The 23,673-nt window shown below is 37.6% G+C and overlaps 1 long non-coding RNA gene across 4 annotated transcripts in view; it reads right to left on the bottom strand.

Annotated features, from left to right (window-relative positions):
- LOC123796523 (uncharacterized) overlaps positions 1–23,673 on the bottom strand; it is a 580,540-nt gene that overhangs the window by 105,632 nt on the left and 451,235 nt on the right. For 2 of the 4 annotated variants that reach the window (XR_015722242.1, XR_015722241.1), the window contains exons 9-10: positions 19,704–22,715; positions 9,967–10,018 (exon numbers count right to left, since the gene is read on the bottom strand). This is a non-coding gene — a long non-coding RNA (uncharacterized LOC123796523). Of the gene's footprint in view, positions 1–1,308; positions 8,591–9,966; positions 10,019–19,703; positions 22,716–23,673 lie in introns of those variants that run through there. The other 2 variants (XR_015722243.1, XR_015722244.1) reach the window with 2 other exon arrangements.

Here is a 23,673-nt window from a genome sequence, read left to right as displayed (position 1 = left end):
TAGAATAGTAAGAAACAGATAGACAAGCCATTTTGGCAAAATTAGGAGATAAAGTAATAAGTAGAATAAAATAGAGACAAACTTCATCTTTGTCAAATCCAGCAGACACATATACTCCTATACTAGAGAATTTGAGAAAAGGATCCAGTTACAGGGACGCATGCATGGGGTGTAAGGTCATCCAGAGACTGTATATGGCAGTGCAGATCTCAAAGCAGCAGATTTTTAAAGTTTAGACCACTCTGAGAGCAAAATCAATAGGAAAAGGATATAAGTAAGGCTGAAACAGATATTAATAAATTAGAAAAAAAAGTGAAACTAAGAAAAAAGTCTAAAAAATGTATCTATTGATTAGAAAAAAAAGACAAAGTACTGTTAATTTACTCATAGAAGTAAGGAGGAAAATGAGTACACAAAATAAGAAATGGCAACGGGTAAATAATGTCAGACACAGAAAATCAGAAGAATAATTTGAGATCACATTGATCAAATGTATGCAAATGAACCTCAAAACATACATGAAAATAAATGATTTCCAGGAAAAAATACAAAATACCAAAATCATTCCCAGAAGATGTAAGAAACTCTAAATTATTTAATTAACATAGGAAAAAAAAAAAAAGAACTTCGTCAGGGACCTACCCTACAAAAGGTTTTGCATATGGATTATTTTGCAACATAATTATGGAAAAAAATATTTGAGAATTTGAGCTCAGATGATTTCTGAATTGCTCCAGTGGAGAGAAATGGGAAAAAAACACCCATCAGAGATGATGTGTTTGACATGTAGAAATCATTCCTATTCAAATAAAGAGCCAGGCAATGATGGCCACTATCAGCAAAATGTTTGAACATTGTTCTGGAGGAACTAGCTAACAAAATTTGACAAAAGGGGAAACAAGAATTATAAAATTTAGAAAGAAAATAAAAAAACTGTTGTCTGCAGCTGGTAACAGTAGACATGTAAAAAGCCTAAGACTATTACCAACAATTCAAGGTGATGTAGTCACAAAATGATTATACACAACATAAACCTCCTATTGTCATCAACAGTCAGATAAAACCATATTATGGAAGAAAATATCCCAAAACAATAGTAATAAAACAAACAGAAAGGGGAAGATTCCTAGAAATAAACATGTAGAATCTATACAAAGAAAACTTTAAACCCAAACAAGAAACCCAAACAAGTCTTGAATAAATAGAAAGATATACCCCATTTCTCTATATGAATTTTTAACATCCTATAAATATCAATTATCCTTAATCTATGCATTTAATAAGAATACAATAATATTACAAGAGGATATTTTTAGAAGTAAACAAGCTGATCATGAATTTCATTTGGAAAAACAGCTTGGGAAAAATCAGGCAAATTCAACTTGAAGAAAAATAATGAGGAATTAGTCTTCTGAGATGGAAAATATATTTAATAAAACTGCCACAAAAATGTGTAGTTCTGACACTTAAATGGGTAGACAATTAATAGAGCAAAATAGATGGCATGTTGGTGAACTGAGTCTTTGTTCTGATAGCCCCAAATCCCCACATTTGCTTTTCTCGTGTGTGAATGGCATAGAACTACATTTCCCAGACTCCTCTGTGTATGTAGTCTTCTGTGCTCTGACCTCAGTCTTCTGCCTGGGTTCATGCAACAAAAGGCATTGGCAAAGGTTTGCAGGGAGGAAGGGGGAAAAATCCAAGTTTTATCTCAGGTACTCTGTCTCCATGGCTCCTGATCCTGTGGGACAGCTGCTACTTCCATGATCTCGTTCCCAACGAACATCCCTTGAAATGGCTGTCTCTCAATGGGAGCACTGACTTCTTGGCTCTGATTACTAACTTCTTGCCTTATCACTACAATAGCAGGCATGGTATCAGCTTCTCGCTGTTGCTAATCTCTGCCCTCTATTTGGTACCCCTATTTCCTCCACCTGTGTAACACATTCCCTACATAAATGGTCTGTAATACCTAGAGTGATTTCTGTGTCCCTGCCTAGACCCCAGCTGTTCCTCCTGGCAGAGAAAAAGGAACCAGTCAAATCTTGTGTTGAGAAAATTGGAAAGGTATTTGGGAAAAAAAAATACTGTGGTCCTTCTCACTCCTTACACCAAAACAAAATCCAGATGAGTCAACAATTAACATTTGAAAACATTCTGTAAATGTGCTACAAGAAATCACAAGAGAATAAAACCTTACTATGACACAAAACTCAGATGTGGAAGAAAAGATAGACAAATGAGACTACCTAAATATAAAAAGCAATCACAAAACAAAAGCAGTGTAAACAAAGTCAACCTATAAAATACATATTGACAACTTACATTATAGATAATGGACTAATTAACCTGCTACGAATCTCCCAAAACAACGGACGGTATAAGAAAAAATGAGCAAAAGCATGATTGGACAGTTCGCAGAAAGAAAATACATAAAGATCTGATATATCTTAAATACATACGAAGATGTTACGTCTCACTCACAATAAAAGAAAAGCAAATTTAAACTATAATAACATACCTATCTGGTGGGAAATTGATAATGCTTTGTAGGAGAAAAGGTACTTCATACATTGCTAGTAGAATGGACAGATCTCTTCAGAAAGCAGCTGGGCACTAACTACCAATATAAAAATGCACACTCAAGTCCTAGCCATTGTATTTCAAGAAATTTACTCTCCCACTACAGTTGCATATTTGCAAATTGAAGTATTTATTAGGATGTTTATTGTGGCATTGTTAAGTGTAGTAGAAGATTGGAAATAATCTCAATGACTAACTGGGTACTAGTTAGGACATACAATGAGATTTTAACATCATTGAAAAGCACAGCATCTCCAACATATATTAAAATAAATTACGGTAGATGGCATACTACCTTTGCATTAAGAATGTATACAGAATAGGGAGCCTGGGTGGCTCAGTCAGTTAAGTGTCTGCCTTTGGCTCAGGTCATGATCCCAGGGTCTTGGGAGGGGAGTCCCACAGTCAGGCTCCTGGCTCAGCGGGAAGTCCACTTCTCCTTCTGCCCCTCCCCCCGCTTGTGCCACGCCTGTGCTCACTCTCAAGTAAATAAAATCTTTAAAAAAAAAAAGAATGTATACAGAATAAATGTACATGATGATGCGTGCATAAAACATCTTTGAAAATATAGTCAAAAACTTTTAGTGGGGAAAAGAGGGACTAAGACCTAGAGAAGGAGACAGTTAACTGTAAACCTTATGAATTCCTTGATTCTTTCAATGATGTGCTTGTGTAATTTTAAGAATTTAAAAAATTAGTATTTCAAGTTAAATGTTTTAGCTTAGCTTTCAGTTAAGAAAACATGGAAGGGTAAAAGGGTTGGAAATAATTTGGATTTTGTAAATAGAGATATTTCTTTGAGCCCTAATATGATTTTTGAACTGAAGTTTTTTTTTCAATTCTGGTTGAAAAAGAAACAGCGTTTTAAGTATTCATCTGAACACACATGAAATTGCTCTGCATTATTTTAACTCAGTAATCTGTGAAAAATTATCAGCGGCACACAGTGACATCTCCAGCATCACGTCTAAGTCCCCAGATACAACACAGGGCTCCTGGCCCAGGTCCCTGGTTGGGCTCGGGCAGAACAAAGGATTATGCTACCATTCACTGACCGCCTAATATGACCTGATATGTGTCGGGAGGTTTATCTTTATGGTCTCTAACCCTCACCATTACTCTGACGTTTTCTGCATTTTACCAATGACAGAAATGACGCTCGGAGACATTGAAGCCTGTCCAGCGCCGTTCAGACGTTGTTGATGCAGAATGCAAACCAGATCTGGCTCAGGGAAGCCGGCGCTCTTCCCACCACTCTAGGTCTCGGATTATTAGATTCCAATACACATCGTTTTATTTCCAGAATCCCCAATTCATGCTCACTAAGTAAACAGTTCCTCTCAGGACATTCTTCTCCTGTGCCAACCTACGTCCTCACAGACATTCTGGAAAATAGGCACTCATCTCTGGGTCAGTAAAAATAAACAAAATACTAACCCCAAGTAGCAGGTTCTCTGATTAGCTCATCTATCTCTCTTAACATGAAATACACACACACAGGCACACACACACACACACACACACACACACACCAATTCACCTATCTTAAACTCCATTTTACATACAAAGCCAAAGCACAGGGCTCTAGATTGTAAAATTGGTTACCTAACCTTCATATTGTCTGTGCTCATACCCCCACCAATTCAAATCCCTTCCTTCTGCTCAAGTGACTACTGCCCTTCCTTTCATCAAAACTCACTCTCATACCCTTCATTAACAATCAAGTAAAAATAATCCATAGTAACATATATCAGAGTTTTTTCTATTTGAGATCCATAGGATTTCAATAGTATGATACGATAAGTGGTTTGGTTAATGTAGGGCTGAACAAAATATAATGCTTCCCAGAGTCTTTAAATTGCTAACGTGCATGCAAAGAGGAGCCCATACCCAGCAGCAGATTCCAAGCTTAATAGATTAGGTATTCCAAAGAGAACCATTCTAAGAAAAAATTAGAATTGAGTCTACTCTAAACTCTTGATCTTCAAAGTGAGATGCTAAGAACACATTCTGACTTCAGAATATACTTTGGAAATTATTTGCCTATAGCATCTGCTAGGGTACATTTGCAAATATAAGTATCTTAAGACAAATGAGAAACTTGAGGCATGAGTCTAAAATATTAGGTAGGAAAACATTCGAGGAAATTAGGTCTTCCCTACATCCTTGAAATAGCTGAGTAAGCAACGGCACTTAAAAGACTGGCATACTTTTTCTCTTTTTTTGGTTCAGGTTTTCCTCAATTCACTCTGTGTTTACTCAGTATAATTACCTATGCTTCCTACACCCAAGCAAGAAAAAACAAATCAAACACTAAACTCTTAAAAAAAAAAAAAAAAAGAAAAAGTTAAAATTATAGTAAGATACATTCGAACTAAGTTTCAAAGGTAAATAATTCAAGCTACAAGTTAAGTAAAAATCAGAAAAATAAATTCTATAAAAATATTCTAATGTACTTCTAAACATTGAGGCATAACTCTGAATATCTTAAACAAGTAAGCTGGTAAGGTACATAAATTAATTAGAGAAAAGCCTTAATGACATCAGAGCAGTGCTTCTCCAGTTAATGTGCATAAGCATCAATCAAGATAAGGGAAGTCCTGGAAAATGCTGATTCACTAAGTCTGAGGCCTAAGATTTTGCATTTCTTACATTTCTTTGCATTTCTCTTCTGGCTGATGCCAGTGGGCTATCTGCAGACCCATCGGAATAGCAAGGGCTTAGAGTATATTATTAATTGTACCTCTTGCGCAGAATGGTTATCTCATGAAAGCTTACTGATGAGAATACACTGTCTGTTGATTATGAATAGGCTGTGCTCAACAAAACCAAAAAATGCACACCAAGAATTAACACAGGATTCTTTTGCCCCGAAAGTAGACCTAGTATTTTAGGAAAATACTTGAAGCCCAAAAAAGCAGCATTTTTGCTTTACATCCTGAACTCATTTTTAATCCGCTTGTCAGCGAGAGACTGAGTATCCTCAGAGGGCTTCTGTTAATTAAGAACTGTGGACTGTTGAGTGACATCCCCTCTGCTCTTAGCCACCTGTTAGGGCCACCAGCCAAGAACTGAAGTTACAGGAAAGGTGCCAAGCAGCAAGAAACGACTTCAGGTAATGCTAGATTTGATAATGTGAATACCCTTCCTGTGGGTTATCAAAAGACACTTTCATTATCATAGCAAATATATTCAATTCTACCCTCTCAGTTGGACTTTCTTTTCCTCCTTCTCCTAAATTATCACCAGTGGAGGGTGACTATAGCAATTTTTCAAGTAGATTGCATAATGTTTTCAAGTTGCTAACTTGCTCCCTCATCTCCTATTTGAATCTATTCTTTATTCTCTTGATGAACACACTTGATTTTAGAAGTGGGTTGCCCTAAAGCTAGGTTATCCATGTCTTGGAAAGTGCTTGCTCAAGACTATTGATTTCTGAAGTTGTTGGGCTGTAGCCAGCAGCATACATTTTTAACACCATTGTGATTTCAGTGACTTACAATGTCATGTTATCAGAACCCTTTACCCGTATTTGCAGAATTTGTACCTGAATGACACTGATTAAGCAGCTGGTCCATTGAGCTCTTCTACATGAAAGCAGCCACTTCCTCTCTTGCCGCCAAGGGAATGGCAGCCTCCATGTCACACTTCGCTATTTCGTGGTCGCTTCTCCGCCATTTTCATTTTAAATTATGCAGTGGGATGTAGCTCAATCCCTCAATCCTTTTACCACAAACTCTGAGATCTTACTCCCTTGCTGTTCCTCCTTTGTCGGTAGGATTGCAGTAACAGCGCCATCACCTGGCTCCAGTGACTTTTGGTTATTCTGATGTTTTTGTTATAATGGGATTTGCTCTGACAAGATTTAACCTGGAGGGACACCAAGAGTGGTGGCCCCAGTGTCCATGTGAGCCTTGGCGAATAACACCAGTTGTATAGTACTTGATCTCTAATCCTCTTGGTTCCACTAAGTGAATTTGCTGAGAAGCTAACCTTTAATCTTCAAAAGGAAGGATGTTTACTTGTCCGAGACACTGGACTAGATTTACAGAATTGCACCAATTACTTCTGCCTTTACAGCATGAACAATTTGACAACATTAATTAACGCAAATTTTGCTGCACCCCTTTTATTCCATAGACGAATAGAGTTTTTTAAAAAAAAAAACCCTCAGGATTCTGAAAATAAGAGATCTGTAACTTCCAAAGGGGAGACAGTTCTAGACATGAAAGAGCACAATTACGAAAAGACAGCTTATCTCGCTTAACTTTTTAAAATTGTTTTTCCATGTACTATCATTTTTAAGCAGCTTTTCCATTTCTTATTTCATGATACCGCTTTTCACTAACAGGGCCAGAATAATGTCTTTCTTACAATCAAGAAAAGATACTAAGGAACAATTCTATTGCATTCTTTTAAGACTTGGTAAATAATAAGTACAAAGAACAGATATGAGAATCGATCTATTAATTCCTAGGTTGTGTATGTTCCTTGCTTTGATTTACCCTTCCTTCTTTATGCTAGAAAACTTCTCCGGGACACCAAGTAGTAGCATTAAGAGCAATAATGTTCATATCCATGGTGTGTATTGAGTGCTTACTATATGCTAGGCATTTTATGTACTTTAATATTTACAGTATCTCTATGAGTACAAATACTGTTGCTGTTTTACAAACGAGAAAACTAAAGTGTAGAGGTTAGGTTGCTTCCAAAAAGTACTTGACACAGTCAGGCTTTGAATTCAGTCTACCTGAGCCTGACACCAGGCTCTTATCCATAACGATTTCTGTCCATCTGGTCACTGACTCTGGTTAGAGAACGACAATAGAGGGCTCATTTGCATGTGTTACTCAGTTGCCTTCTCCTGATCCTGGCCCTTGCCCAAGTGTGTCTTCTTGGATTTGATTATTTAATGAGAATCCAAGTCCAGACACTCGGTGTTTCCTGACTAACGCAGGTGCGTCCCTTCATTGCCAGAGCCCAGAATCAAGGCTGAAGATGCTGGACCAGATCCAGACTTTAATCCTCTGTATCATAGAGTTCTGCTCGAGTTCTGCTCGCAGACAGGCTCAAAAAGGTGTAGGATGCCTGACAGAATATTAATGCTCTTCAGATTTTAAACTACAGTCATTATTTATAGAAAACTGATTGTAAATCAACACATATTTTTATTAATTTGTCAAAATATGTTTATAAATCTGTAATATTCCTCTCAAGATTTGTTTGCTGGAAACCATACATTTCATTTTAGCTGTGTCACCTCCCCTGTCTGACTCCAATTCTACCAGCCCCTGCTGCCCACGAAACTCCAGGGAAATGAAGAGGTGCACTGGGTCATCTTTACAGCTTTTTCCAGCACGGATCTCATATTCCATCTCTTTCCACATGGAGCAGGTTTCATCACCCAGGAAGATGGGAAGGTGGGCTGTTCCAAACAGGTGGCAGTTCCCTCAGAAGCTATAGGGAAAGGATGAGAAAAACAAATTCCTCCCCATTTTGTCACAGAGCTTGGGATGTCCACTGTTGTGGTCACTCGCCCTCAAGCTTAAAATTAGGAGTTCGAGCTTCCATTAGTGTCTTTCTCCCCTTCTCACAAAGTACAATTGATTCTCCAACCCCCTCATCTGACTATTTTTTTCACCATCTGTTGACTTGTGATTCTGGTTCTCTTCTGTTTCTTCCACACACAGTTAATCAGCAGCAAACAGACCTTAGAGAATTTATAAGGAACTAAATAATAAACATTATAAATAAATGACTTTGCAAATAAAGAAACGAATTTAAAAAGCAAGTGAGGGTCAAAATGCACAAACAGTGGAAATGTACCTGAAAATGATGACTGCACATTTCGAAAACTGGCAGGAAGAGAGCACTGATACACGACAGGAAGACTAATGCATCCATTCAACACCTATTGAGTGACCACCTACAAGGCAGTGTTCTGTGAGCAGAGTGGGATGTGAGATGATGAATAGGATATGGAGCCCACCTTCAAAATTCTTGCAGTCTGGTGGTAAAAATAAGGTGCATGCATAATGGAAGTAATATGAGACAGAAAGCAATAAACATCACAAGCTTCCCTCCCTAGGCTTAGCTATTCCTCTTTGTATAAGCACCTTCACTGGAAACACAGGTTCATAAACATAGCATGACCATACATTTGGGTTTGCCAGGATAGACCCAGGTCATGCCTGTTGTCAAAGCATAATTATTCATTTTCCCTTTCACTCTCAAAAATGACCCAGATTGGGCAATTAATGTCACCTTAATTTTACTACAAGCCATTTTATTGCATTTTTTGGTTTATGTATCTATTTCTCCACTAACGTGCAATTTCCTAGAGGGAAGAGACCATGTTTTCAATTTTTAAAAAAATCCTTTGCCTCTAGCACATGCCTGCCACGTATAGACAATTAATTTAAAATACTGAAAGGAAGGGGTGCCTGGGTGGCTCAGTCAGTTAAGCATCTGACTTCAGCTCAGGTCATGATCTCAAGGCCCTGGGACAGAGTCCCATGTCAGGCTCTGTGCTCAGCAGGGAATCTGCTTGTCCCTCTCTCTCTCCCTCCCCCAATGTTCATGTTCTCTCTCTCTCTTAAATAAATTAAATCTTTTTTAAAAAAATAAAAAACTGAAAGAAGTACTAATTCTATATTTGGGGAAGAGACAAGTTTACATTTATTTAAGGTAAAGGGGGACTTTGAATGGAGAAAGTGGTATCTAAAATGGACCTTGGGGGCGCCTGGGTGGCTCAGTCAGTTAAGCATCTGCCTTCAGCTTGGGTCATGATCCCAGGGTCCTGGGATCAAGTCCCACATTGGGTTCCCTGCTTAGCGGGGAGCCTGCTTCTCCCTCTCCAGCTCCCACTGCTTTTGCTCCCTCTCTTGCTCTCTCTCTCTGTCAAATAAATAAAACCTTTTATAAAATAAAATAAAATAAAATAAAATAAAATAAAATAAAATAAAATAAAATGGACTTTGAAGGAAGGGTAAGACATACTTCCAAAGAGATGAGGAAAATAGTACTCTACGTGAAGGGAATGCCAGTGACGTCACGGCAAAAGCTAGAAATTTAGACAGTGAGAACAAATTAAACTACCGTTAAAAAACCTAAAAATGCATTGTTGCTTCCAGTGTCATAGAGAGGCAATAAGGTCTATCCTGTATGAGACAAACTCTGAATTATTCTGATATGGTCATCAGGATCCCACAAATTTCCTTGCTACTTACCAAGATAAAGACACATATTTGTAATTGGAACCCCAGTTTTTCATTTAATTTTTAAAACTGCTGCTAGAGTAATAGAAAGAGTAGAGCAATACAAAGTATATGTGAAGAGTCAATGTTCTATTGAGACCAGTTTCAAGACAAGTTTGACACTTACTCTCTGTGACCTTGGGCAGGTGCGGAACCTGTGGAATCCCCAGTGTTATCATCTGTAACGCAGGAAGAAACATTGCATTTGGTTACTGTGAATAGCGACAGAAAGCAAGGGCTGATACAAAGTGAGCAATCAACTAACGTAGTTATTATCAGCAGTTCAGCAATAAACAAACACAATTTGTGTTCACTGTGTATAGATCATGATTAAAGAACCAATTCCAGATCATTTCTGCAGCAGAAAGAGTAGATGAATGGGTTGACTGCATGTCAGGATAGACTTGTATTCTAACAGGAATTTTTCCTCTAGATTGCTTCACTGATTGTAGCCCTTGCAAATTTTATTTCATTTTACTTTTAGTTTGCAATGTTTAATGCATGAGAATGTTATTTTTATTGTGTTTTTAAATAAGAAGCTCTCGGGTGGTATTATCTTGCTTTGTTTTATATAATCAAATACATCTAACCGTGAATTTTCTATAGAATTACATTATATAACATATGCGTGTATTTACCTACTGTGTTTATTCTCTGCTCAAAATTAACATACCATGCTGAGAACTGTTCAAATGATTTTTTTTAAAGATTTTATTTATTTATTCGACAGACATAGAGACAGCCACGAGAGAGGGAACACAAGCAGGGGGAGTGGGAGAGGAAGAAGCAGGCTCATAGCGGAGGAGCCTGACGTGGGGCTCGATTCCAGAATGCCGGGATCACGCCCTGAGCCGAAGGCAGACGCTTAACCGCTGTGCCACCCAGGTGCCCCGTTCAAATGATTTTATTTTTTATGTTATAAGAAATAAAACATTATCCTGAATAATAAAGTATAACTATTATACCCATGATGTTTTTATATTTCATAAAAACCTTAATGTTCTTCAGTTATCACAAAGACTGAGTCCCAAGACAAAGAAAAAAATTGTTCTGCAAGTTCCAGTTGACTTTTCCCTCCTTTAATTGGCATTTGCTAACACTGTCCTTTCAATTCCAAATGTGCATTCATGTCCTATGACTTCCTGTTTCAAACAAATTAGTACACTAGGCTTTACAATCCATATATTCGACATTTACTCCATTCCGTATGTATTTCTACCAATCATCTCATATAATCATACCAATACGTCATGTATATTTAAATACATATCATGCAACTATACATTTTATACATGACTTCCAGTCCTCACTACAGAAGGTAGCCTGGCCCATTCCCATGCCAGAAGAAGGAAGAAAATGACATTACGGTAACCAATTATTCAGGAGAAATCTTGAGTTTTTGCATCAGCTGCTCCTGCTCTTACCTCCTTTGATGAAGTTAGCATTTGAATTTAGTTTCCAACTTTTGACTTGCATTTCTTTCTCAAAGACGAGCATGAACACACCTGCATTACTTTTCCTGTATTCTGCTCTATGGAACAGGAAACCTTGATCTTGTTAGTCCCTTTGGACCATTCTCTGAACTACGCTAACCACATAGCTGGTGTCTTGGTTACAATTACTCAGACTATTTTTTGAGGGAGTAGGGATACATGGTAATTCATTTTATCAAAGAGAGAAAGGGGCATGCAGGCATTAATCATATAACATAATATATAATAATAATATAATATAATATAATATAATATAATATAATATAATATAATATAATATAATATAGCATTAGGAAAATGAATAGGATTTCTTCATAAATCTGCCCAGAGATAAGAAAAATTCTGGCCCAAACACTCTCAAAGAATTGAATTAAGGTCCTGGCCTCAGATATGATCCATAAAAGAAATAACTGTTAAGATGGACTTCATTAAAATTAAAAACTTCACAGTCTATGTGGCCATACAAGCTATGTCCTGATGTATTCCTGTGGGACTCCCTTATTGCTCACTGGTCTCCACGCTGTAGGAACAATTTAGGTGCAGCACTTGGACAGGAATTTCCTCCACTACTTCCAATAGTGCTCCAGCAAACTCTCCCACTGTAAATATTAAAGATTTTATTTATTTATTTTAGAGAGAGAGTGCAGGGGGAGGGAGAGAGGGAGAGGGAGAGAGAATCTCAAGCAGACTCCATGCTGAGTGTAGAGCCTGATGTGGGACTCGATCTCACGACCCTGAGGTCATGATCTGAAACGAAATCAGGAGTCGGATGCTTAACTGACTGAGTCACCCAGGCACCCGTCCCACTGTAAATTTCAAATATCAAGACTAATTCTGAATTCTTCAAGTCCTACATCTTGTCCTGTATCACAGCAGTATGGAGCTAGGCTCATGGGAGCTTTGTTTCAGAGATTTGAATATACACTACATACTACCAATATCTGAAACTGTAAATTTCTCAAATTTCCCAAAAGGTTTTTCAAAGAAAACAGGATGTTAATAAAGAAGAGAAAATAGAAAATTAAAATACAGATAAAAGGAGAAAGAGAAGGGGGTGTGAGGAAAGAGAAGAAAAAGAAGGCGGAAGAAGAGGAGGAATGGGGAGCAGAAAGGAGAGCTGCCAAATAAGTCAATGTGTCTGAGGAACAACATTTAAAATGTTTCTTTACTCAGAAAATCTTAGTCTTCCACTACATACACTACATAATTTCTTTACTTATTTAATCATGGAAACTTTTATTTTCCTTTCAGTGGATCATATTACTTTGAATATTCTGCAGAAAATGAATTACTGATCAAGTTTAATCTCTTTCAGTTTAAAATTAAAGAAACTGAGGCAGCAGTGCTTAACCAACTCTCCCAACCTTCATTTGATTTGTCACAGAACCAGAACTGCAGTCCTATATTCTCTACAAAGTCACAGTTAACACTGGAAAATCAAATCGGATAAATTGTTAAAACCTATCCCTCGTTGATACTAAGAAGCACTTGTCTATCACAGTCCTGTGAATCAATACATTAACAACATGACCTTATTCCATGTTATCTTGGCAAGAACATACTTCGCCTACTTTCCTGTTTGCATCCACATATACTGTGCCATGTGGCTTTAGAGCCTGTGAGTCATCATACTCAGGACTGATGTACACGGACCGGGCCCGTCCCATTTTTGCAATTGTCTTCCAACATCCAATGTTTAGCTCTTGATGGATCTGTTGTAGTTCTCTTCTCAATTAAATATCTCTGATATTTAGATTGTCACTGAAATGGAAATATCACTGATTGGATACTGTTGTGTACACTCTGGGTGTAGGTCTGCAGACTAAGTAGATTTGAGGTTTGTTTAAATGATGGGTCACAGTTGTGCCATGTAAGTTTTTAGTCTTCTCCACAGACACTCAACTAGCTTCAAACAACACTCTCTAACAGACAACTTCTGCACTCTTGAAGCATAAAGGAACGACACAAAATTATGAGGCCATTTATTGATTCTTGAACTATTAGAATTAGAATGGTCTTGGAATCATTTAGTTGAATGTCTCATTGACTGCAGGAATTATCCTGTCAGCCTGATAAGCCATCCTTAAGAGTATATGTTTTGTGGAGTCCAAGATTGTGTTTTGAAATCCATCTACATTGCTAATCTAGTCAGTGGACTATCCCTGGATTTTGTGTATAATATTCATTTTATGCAATTTCCAAGTTCTCTTGCTGCTATATTCCTTGTGTGTGTTTGCATGTGTATTTTAGCGAAAATTTGGAAGAACATGCTTGTCTAGTCTGGCACCACACTAACCCAGAAATTCCCCATCACCCACCCACACGCCTTTCTAAGTGCGCACACACTCACACAAACACAGGCTCCATCTGTTTAAAAAGTTATCATAATTCTTGCCAGGAATTTACAGAAATTTTAGAAACATAACAACATAGAATGTCAGTCCTGGAAGAAACTCTAGAAATCATTTAGAGTAATTACTTCATTTCGGAGTTAATGCCAAGAGAGGTTAAGTGACTTATACGATGTCGTTTTCTTAAATTCACTTGGTTGCTTGCAACCACGTCTCATCTCTTACATTTTTCATGATTTTTCAAAACTTTCTGATACTAGCACCAAGACTATATCCCAAAATTCTTTTAAAGTCCCAGGATTTAATTCTTTTAAAGTCCATGTTCTTTAAAAACTTCTTAATTTTACTGGATCTTCCATTTCCTCCTGTAGGTAATGTATGTAAGATTACCACTTACTAGCAGCAGTGATAAAATATGAGTATTAATGTCACTTAATATTCACTGCCTGACCCCGGAACCTCCTATTCCTCCATTGTTGTTATTCCTTGTCTGTGTAATCTATTAAAGCCGGTTATGTTGTTACACATGTATGTGCTGTGACCGTCTTGACACCATTCTTATACATTCATGCTCGTCTTGTATGGTCACACTAAGGCAGCATTCCCCAAAGCGGACCACTGATCTGTAAAAATTATCTGAGAATAAGATCTCCAAAGTCAAATAAATATGAGGATTACCTCATACTATATACTGCTCTGAGAAAGTTACACTGCGTATTAGCATATGAAAGGATCCATTAAGTCCTGTCCTAAAATGCCCAGGCATGAAAATAAATATACTTCCAAATTTCATGAATACTGCTATAGGAAATACTATAGCAAATATTCTGCCCACATTTCGTGTCGATTTTCTCTATATATGAATTTATTAGAGAATTGACTTTTTAAGCTTACCTGTTTCCCCTAATACCTGGACTTCTTAAGTTTTGGAAGTTAGTTTACAAAATTTTGAATCCTTATTTAGTTATATTTTCCCTTTAAAATATCTAACACAATGGGGCGCCTGGGTGGCACAGCGGTTAAGCGTCTGCCTTCGGCTCAGGGCGTGATCCTGCCCTTCTGGGATCGAGCCCCATATCAGGCTCCTCCCTTGTGAGCCTGCTTCTTCCTCTCCCACTCCCCCTGACTGTGTTCCCTCTCTCTCTCTGGCTGTCTCTATCTCTGTCGAATAAATAAATAAAATCTTTAAAAAAAAAAAATCTAACACTAATATTGCATACAGGTCTTCTCAATTTTATGAAATATACTTCATGATAACCTAGGGATTATGTCTGACTCTATACAGAATAAATTTCTTTTACTAGTCAATGTTAAATTTTAAAAAATGTTTAAATACTATGGAGCCCCCCTCCCATACTGAATTCAGGCAGAATGATGTCACTCTTTTTCTTTCTTTTTTTAAGAGAGAGAGAGAGCGCAAGTGCATGCAGCACACACAAGCCCCTGAGGGAGGGGCAGAAAGAGAGGGAGAGAAAGAATCTTAAACTGACCCTAATCCCAGGCCGGAGCAGATGTGGGGCTCAATCTCACCACCCTAAAATCATGACCTGAGGTGAAATCAAGAGTTGGACACTTACCCAACTAAGCCGCCCTGGTGCCCCGATTGTTATGTTTTTAAAAAGCGTTTCAACTACTAAGTTAAGATAAACTTTTATATGGCAAAAAAACAGATGTGGTCCCAAACAAAATTCATACAATTAATTGTTCTTGTGGCAAAGCATTGTACAATAGGATATGAGAACTACAAAAACATATTAAACCTGTTCCCAGTTCTCCACATCCTTTTTGTCTATTTGAAAAGATGCTGACTAAACATATATTATTGAACAGGAATACAGGATTTAACAATTCCATAAAAATAAATGGAAGAAATGCTATAGTCTATCCTATAATTGTTAAATGAATTAAACAATGGAAATTATTATAAAATTGCCTTTAAATACCTAATAAAAATAACATAGAAGGTGACAAATGTTTAATTTTTAATACACAAGACAAAGTCACTGGAATGTCATCAATCTGTTAGCAGTGCCTATATTCAGAGAAGTGTTGTTAGTATTGCAATATTTATAAAGATAAGTCTATTTCATTCTAACTGGAATTTCCAGTCGGTCTCAGGAATCTCTGGAAGATTGTTTTCCAGTGGTGTCATTCTGAATGGTTTATTTAAAATATTGGCACTAACTAAATGGAACCTCCACTTTTTATTTTTTCCCTTTAAAGCTCTCAAGAATATAAGTAAATTAGAAACGACCTCAGAAATTTAGAACTATAAAATAGAGAAAAGGTGTGGTACTATGACAGCGGTAACTTTAAGTTGCACAAAATGATGATTTGAGATTTTTACTTATCAATTAATTTTTTGATACAATTGTTATTCTGGCAACATTCATTGGATCCCAAAGGACCCAGGGGCTGAACTATGATAGGCAAATCACTAAACCTCTTTACCCCCAGTTTCCTCATGTATAAAATGAATATAATAGCAGTAATTAATTTCTAAAAATGTGATGACGGTTAAATGAGATAATTGAAGTAAAGTGCTCAGCAAGCTCCTTATCAAAGGGTAACTATTAGGATTGTTTTAATGCAGCCAAAAAAAAAAAAAAATGCTGTACACATAGTATCTCTCTGTTTCAGCAGTGAGTTTGACAAACTCTCTTACGATTCCCTATGGACAAAATAAATGTGAGCTGAATGACAGAACAATTTATGTGGATCATGCTGGTTGAGCAATTACAGCCCAAAAGTATTGATTAATGGGTCTTTATCACTGTGAAAGAGGTAAACTGCAGGGTTCTGCCCCTGGCCCTTTCCTGTTCAACAGTATCATCAACGAAAATGGAGAAAAGCATAGGTGAATTTACCTAACTTATATATTACCCGAAGTTGAGAGAAACAGGTAACACATAAAATAGCAAAATATATATTTTCATATAATCTCAATAACAGATGGTAAATAAATGCTAAATATGATAGAAGGAAATGAACCAAAAGTCATAAAATTATTTACATTTAAAATATGTATTATACACATACATCAAGGAGTAGAACCTGATAGGAAAAAAGCTCTTATGAAAGAGACCAAAAATGTTTCTTTTTTAGTTTGCAATTTGTATTATTTAGCATAAGGTTACCTACTGTAACAAACTGAACCAAAAACGTGTAATGATTCAAACATAATCCAAAATAGATATTCCTGATCAGTAACTAGGTAACTCTATGGTAAGTCTTGAATCAGGGACTATTTTAAAACACTTGATCTAAAATAATTAGTACAATTTTATAGACAGTCTTTTCCATTGGCATATGCAAGCAAGACACAATGTCATATCTAAAGTCAAAATCATATAATATGTCAAATCAATGGTTCCTAAACCGGACAACACATTGGAATCACATCAAGAGCTATCTAAGAAAATGCTTCTGGATAGCAATGAGGATAACATCATCAAATATTAGAGGCCAGCTAGGTGTGTTTAAGTATTACAAGCAAGGTAGATGCAATTATCTTAATGAGCAGCAAGACTGGAGTAGCAACGGAGGTGCAGACCCACTCAAAGCTATGGTAGATGGTATACAGAGCACCGTGTTCCAGGGTAAAACAAACAAGCAATCAACCAGAAAATTCTTAATCTATACAATGAATGGAAATCAAGAATAAACAATTGGAAGTCTGAGAGTAGCTGCTCCAATGAGATGTCATGTTCCTTGCCCAGTTTCTAGACTCAGGCTAGTTTTTAGACCTGGAAGCCACTAACTAAAGGAGAGTACAAGTCCTCAGGATAAAGGACCCTAGACCACAAGAGAAATTTTACATGATAACTCTTCCAGTCCTTCCACGAATGATACTATAGACATTTCCTTGGTTGAACATATGCTGTAGAATGAATGGAGAATGCCCAGACATTTCAAAAACTATTGGAGATATGGTCCAAGTTGACCAAAAGATCTGAAATGCCACCATGGCCCTTTGTTAGAGTAGTGGAAGAGGGGGCAGACAGGGTTTATACGGAAATCATGTGAATTCCTGGTACTGACCCAGCCCTCGGTGGGTCTTTTAGGTCCACAGACCTACTTGGTAGTTATTTTTGTAATTTCCAAATATATGTTTGCAATGAAAACACTTAATCATTGGCAAAATTCCCACATTGGGTTCTTACTCTGAACAGGTAGAGTTAGCAGGAAAGTCAAGTGGAAACCACTGAAAGCTCACCCCTTGGCCAAGGTACTAAATCAAACACAATATTATATCTCAGAAGAAATGGCAGAAATTAACGCCATTCTTAAACACTTAAGGGATACTGGGATGGTGTGCCCTATAGTCATCACATCTAATTCACCATTCTTTGCCTCTACAATACCCAGATGGATCCCAGAGGGTGAGAGCCAGCCAGCTACTGCAAACTCAAACAAACTGTAACCTCAACTACAGCTGTTGTACACATGTGGTATCTGTGTTAAAGCAGATTGACACAGTCTTAGGAGTATAACATGAGGCATTTGTTTTTCTATATGCTTTATTTTCCAAAGTTACCAGGAAAGAAAACCAGAGTTCCCAAAAAACAACAGTATACATTCGAAGTCTTGTCCCAAAGCTATGTTAATGCTCCTATCCTCTGTCATTAAATAGTCCAAAGTTCCCTAGACCACCTATCTTGGACCTTCTCCAGAACATCACACTGACATCATTTTAATCAGAAAAGAAGAAGAATAAATGAGGTATCCTGGAGACCTTGGTAACATAAATGCACTCCACAGGGTAAATGATAAATTCTACAAAGATTCAGATGCCAGTCACATCAATGAATATTTAATGGCCCATCATCAGGGGCATACCATAACCGCCCTTCTCAAAGTAAAGTTCAAATTATCTCATTTGGTATCTTCCACCACCAGAAGACCTGGTAGGCCTCTTCACATAGTGAAAGCAGCATAATTGACACTTGGGGATATGGCTCTAACACATTTACCAAGTGACATGGAAGGCTGCTCACTTTTAATGGGGCCCAAAGCAAGGAGATACTCTGCAATAGGTCCAAACTGTAATGTGAGCAAACTTTTCTGATGAGCCATATGAATGAGAAGACCCTATGGTCTTATAAACGCTAGAAGTGAAAAATTTTGCAAAGAATTTATGGAAATAAATGGCAGAATCACAACTAAGGCCCCAAGGGTTCTTGAGCAAGACCATGCCGTCTTCAACAGAAATTATACACCACTGAATAAACCATTACTGCTATACTATCGGATCCTGGTAGACAGATCAAGCAGCCAGAACTGTATTCATTGAATTTTTTCAGGCCTATCGAGTCATATGGTTGGGCAGGGCAGTAGTAACCCATCATAAAATGGAAATGGTACAAAAGAAAATAGGCATACTGGGACCAGAGAGCACAAGTAAACTGCAGTAACCCCTGTGTCATCTATTGTTTCCATGGCTTCTCTCCCTCAGTTCACAACTGATGGAGAAGGGAAAAGGGCAAGGTTGGCTCACAAATGATTCTGTAGGCCAAAAATTAAGTACTGCCAAAAATTAAGTACTGCCACACTATAGTCCTATTCAGTTGTGTCCCCGAAAGACAGGAGTGGGGGCAATTCTCCCAAAGGGCAATGCTTTGGGCAGTGCATCTGGTCATCAATTTTGTGTATAGAAAAGTGGCCTGAGATAAGAATATATATATATATGGATTTATGGACAATAGAGAATAGCTTGGCTTTTTAGTCAGAGGCCTGGAAGAAAAAAAAAATTCAAAGACTGGAGACAAGAAGCACGTGAATAAGCAATGAGAGTGAGCAAGGTGTGAAGATCTTTGTGTCATAGGTAATTCCCTCTAGAGAACATCTGCCACCAGAGAAACCACTAAATAACCAAGTGGACATAATGATTCAAACATCTGATGTTAGTTAACCTCTGGCATCATCCACTCTAACACTTATGAATGAATATCAATGGAATAATCATGAGAGTAGGGTTGGAGGATATATACTTGGACCCCAAAACATGAACTTCCACTCACCAAGAAGTATATAAATGCTGCCACTGCTAAATGTCCAATCTGTCATCTGGAGAGACCAACACAGAATTCCCAAAATGGCACCATCTCTCTAGTAGTCAATAGCCCCTCGATGTCCATTTGATTACACTGGATGTCTTCCGCTTTGGAAGAGAGAGTGATTCATTACCATATAGTCACTGAGGCAGCTCCACTGTCTCAGGGCTTAGAGAGTGTTTGATCTGATATTCTATCCCATCTAACACTGACCAAGTAATCACTTTACAGAAGAAAAGGTCCACATTGGGCATACGAATATGAGGTCAACTTGTCCCATAACTTGCCACATCACCTGACAGTAATGCAATGGCCTTTCAAAGGCACAGCTGAGGGTCCAGCTTGAAGATACCATGCAAACATAACGAAATACCCTCCAAGATACAGCATGTATCCTGAATCAACAACTGTTTTGGTTTTGGTTTGGTTTGGTTCTTTTTTTACCATTAGGTATAACACAAAGGTCCAGGATCCAAGAGGTGGAGGCTGGAGGGACCCTGCTTAGCCTCGCTCTCTGCGGCCTACTTAAAAAATTTGGACTCCGATCCTCACAACTCTATGTTCTACAGCCATGAAGGACCTGACTCACCAAAGGGAACATTTCTACCATGGGCAGCCAGAGTCCAGCAGTCAAGGGGGCAACATACAAGGAATGGTAACATCCTGACATAGAAAATTGACCCCAATCATGAGGAGGTTGTAGAGCTATTATTATATAATGGGGACAGGGAAAACTATGTTTGACATTAAGATGATTCATTGGACATCTCTTGGTACCCCTTTCCTACCTTTGATGGTATATTGATAATTGTATAAAAAAGTTCATTACTGAAAAAAAAATTTTTTATTAACAACACAGTTACATCAGTATGAATCTTGCTCACTTCTTGGATATTTTTATAAGCCAAACTCTGCCCTTCCTTGGCCATAGACCACAGTTGATCCCATCTGGGGACTTCAGTCATGCCACTGTTGCCTCTGTTTGTGTTTATGATAGATAGAGTGAAAAATGGGCAGGTCTGGGCTTCATCAGAGGGAGTCATCTTTGCACTATACAATTCTGGTAGAACAAGGATCCCAGAGTGAAAGTGAAGCAGAGGTTTCTCCTCCCACTGAACAACTTTTCTCTTTCATTTTTTTTAAAGACTCATTTATTTATTTTGAGACAGAGAAGGAGAGAGTGCAACACAGGTGCGGAGGGGAGCCAAAGAGAGAAGGAGAGAGAGAATCTCCAGCAGACTCTCCCTTGAGCACAGAGCCCAACACGGGGACTGATCCCATGATTCTGAGATCATGACCCCAGCCAAAATCAAGTCTGACGCTCAGCCAGCATCTTTCTCTTTCTCTTTTAAACCCAGAGCAACAAGCTGCCTCCAAATGCAGTAAAATTAGATACTACACCATAGGAAGAGGGGTCATACTGATGAGAGAATCCTAAAGGAAAGAATATTTTAATTTTTAAATTTTCATGAAATATTCTTGTTTTTCTGATATTTAATGTGCTTTAAAGAAAACTGCCTTCTCCTCAGAGATGCAGGGAGTCCTTCCACAGAAGCATAACGATCACAGTATGCTCACCACTGGAACCAATCTCTTTGTACCCTTTGTTTTGTTTTTTTGTTTGTTTGTTTGTTTTGTTTTTTAAAGATTATTTATTGATTTATTTGACAGAGATAGAGACAGCCAGCGAGAGAGGGAACACAAGCAGGGGAGTGGGAGAGGAAGAAGCAGGCTCATAGCAGAGGAGCCTGATGTGGGGCTCGATCCCATAACGCTGGGATCACGCCCTGAGCCCAAGGCAGACGCTTAACCGCTGTGCCACCCAGGCGCCCCTCTTTGTACCCTTTGATCCTCTTTATCTTGCTACACAAAAACCCACAGACTCTCAAGTCACCCTCATCGCTCCTTCTCTATACAAAAAAGGCTGTACCATCTCTCCCTTTCTTCTGTTTTTCCTCAAATCTTGAAACTCTTTCACTGGGCCCCCTGGAATTCATAATTTATTATCAGAAAAACTTCTGTTTTCTTAATCTCTTTAATCAAAACCTGCCTTTTCCCTGAGGATCATAATTCCCCTCACATGAAGGCTGTTTCTCGTGATTTTGTAACACTGGGCTTAAAACTATTTATATTTACCCACTTGCTCTCATGGGTAATGATACCCTAACATTGCCGCTATCTTTCTGAATTGTAATTGGCTGTTTACTTTTATGTCTCTCCCAGTAGAATGGGAACTCCTAGATGTAAGAGATAGTATCATATTCAGGGATGTATTCCTAGAATGGAGCACAGTATCTTGTACATCAAAAGACCTCATATATGTCTGTCGAAAGAAACAAAAAAATACATGAATAAATACAGTAATAAAAATATTTCAAATCAGTAGAGTTTCAAAATGTGTATTGGTGATATTTAGAAATGTTTGTACCCTTGTATCTAGTCATCTCACTTCAAAAATTTATCCTAAGGCAACCAAAGAAAATTTATTCAGACACGTTCAAGAAGATTTCGGTAAAAAGACAGTTACTACTGCAAAGTAGAACGCGGGAAGAAAGCTAAACTTACAACAAAGAGTGACTCATTTGGTAAATCACCGTTAATCTATAAAATGGAACACTATGAAACCATTAAAGTCATGTTTGTGAAGAACAATAGGAAATATTTATTATGAACTCAATTAAAACGCAGATTATTGTTAAATACAAGAGGCTATTTCCCAATTTGAAAAAAATGTCCAAGATGCTAATGAAAGCTAGCTTCATGTGGTAGAACCATGAATGATTTTCCTCATTAAATCCATTTTCCAAAATTTCCACAGTGGGCAAGCCTCTTTGCCATTCTGAAACTCAAGTTCCTTACCAGTTAGCTAAGAAAAATTCTCCCCACAATACTTTTTTCATTACATCAAGAACAGCTCCATATTTTCAATGTGGAGGTAGGTGATTCATACTTCCTTCTCACAGTGCTGGATCTTGTTGACTAGTAGTAAGAAGATGAGGTTAAAGTTAGGGCAAAGAAATATCACCAAACAGAAATGCCAATAATACGCATACTACACTATTGTACTCTATTTCACTCGTTTCATGTAGCCTGAAATTACATTAATATTACATTTCCTTAGTGAAAAATGAATGAAAGCTTTGGGAACCAGCCAGCAGGTCTAGACCCACTTACAGATGTCGGCTGATTTCTGAAGCAGAGAAGATAGATATCTCCCTCAGGAACCAGGCATTTAATATGGCGGAAGAGCCCCGATTCCCTATCAAACAGGTTTCCATGGAAGTTCTCATTCAGTTGAGATTTGAGCCCTTCACAGTGAAAAGCAAAGTAAAATGAATGATTGCTCTTACTCAACATGGGAGAATTATATTCTCTTCTTCAGTGTTTGGATTCAGGGTATGACTTTATAGCAGCTATTTCTCATGCCAGTCAAATCCCATTTCAAAATATGCCGTTACAACAGAAATCTCTGTACAACAAAAATATTTTTCTAGCCTGAAATCCCTAAATTTTTAATCATGTCTATAAGAAACCCCAATTACTATGCCAATGATATGTGAAAATCTTTAGAGAAGACTAGAGTCTGAACATTTTATAATATTTTTGTGTTCATTCACAGTATGCGGTATGTGTATTATCTTTAAAAAATTTTGGTTACAAATTTTTCAGTTATCCACATTTATATGTCGCCATTAGCAGTCACCATCTATGAAAATAAAATGGAAAAATACCAATAATTTTTCAACATATATTTAATGATTTGTTTATACTCTATTTTAATAATACTCTTTCTGAAGTAAAGAAATTGCTAAGTATCACTCCCATTTTGGGGGCTGAGAAGACATCTGCAGATAGATTCTACTCTATTATGTGGAAAAGCATCCATAGGGTGAATTGGTTCTTGTCCTTGCTTGTGCCCTGGTTCCACAGCCTCTTA

This window comes from Ursus americanus, chromosome 29 (assembly GCF_024610735.1).
Source record: "Ursus americanus isolate L20-20 chromosome 29, mUrsAme1.1.p, whole genome shotgun sequence".
In the NCBI taxonomy this organism is placed as follows: domain Eukaryota; kingdom Metazoa; phylum Chordata; class Mammalia; order Carnivora; family Ursidae; genus Ursus; species Ursus americanus.
Note: the sequence above shows the minus strand (reverse complement) of the source record. Positions and strands in the feature narration are given on the sequence as shown.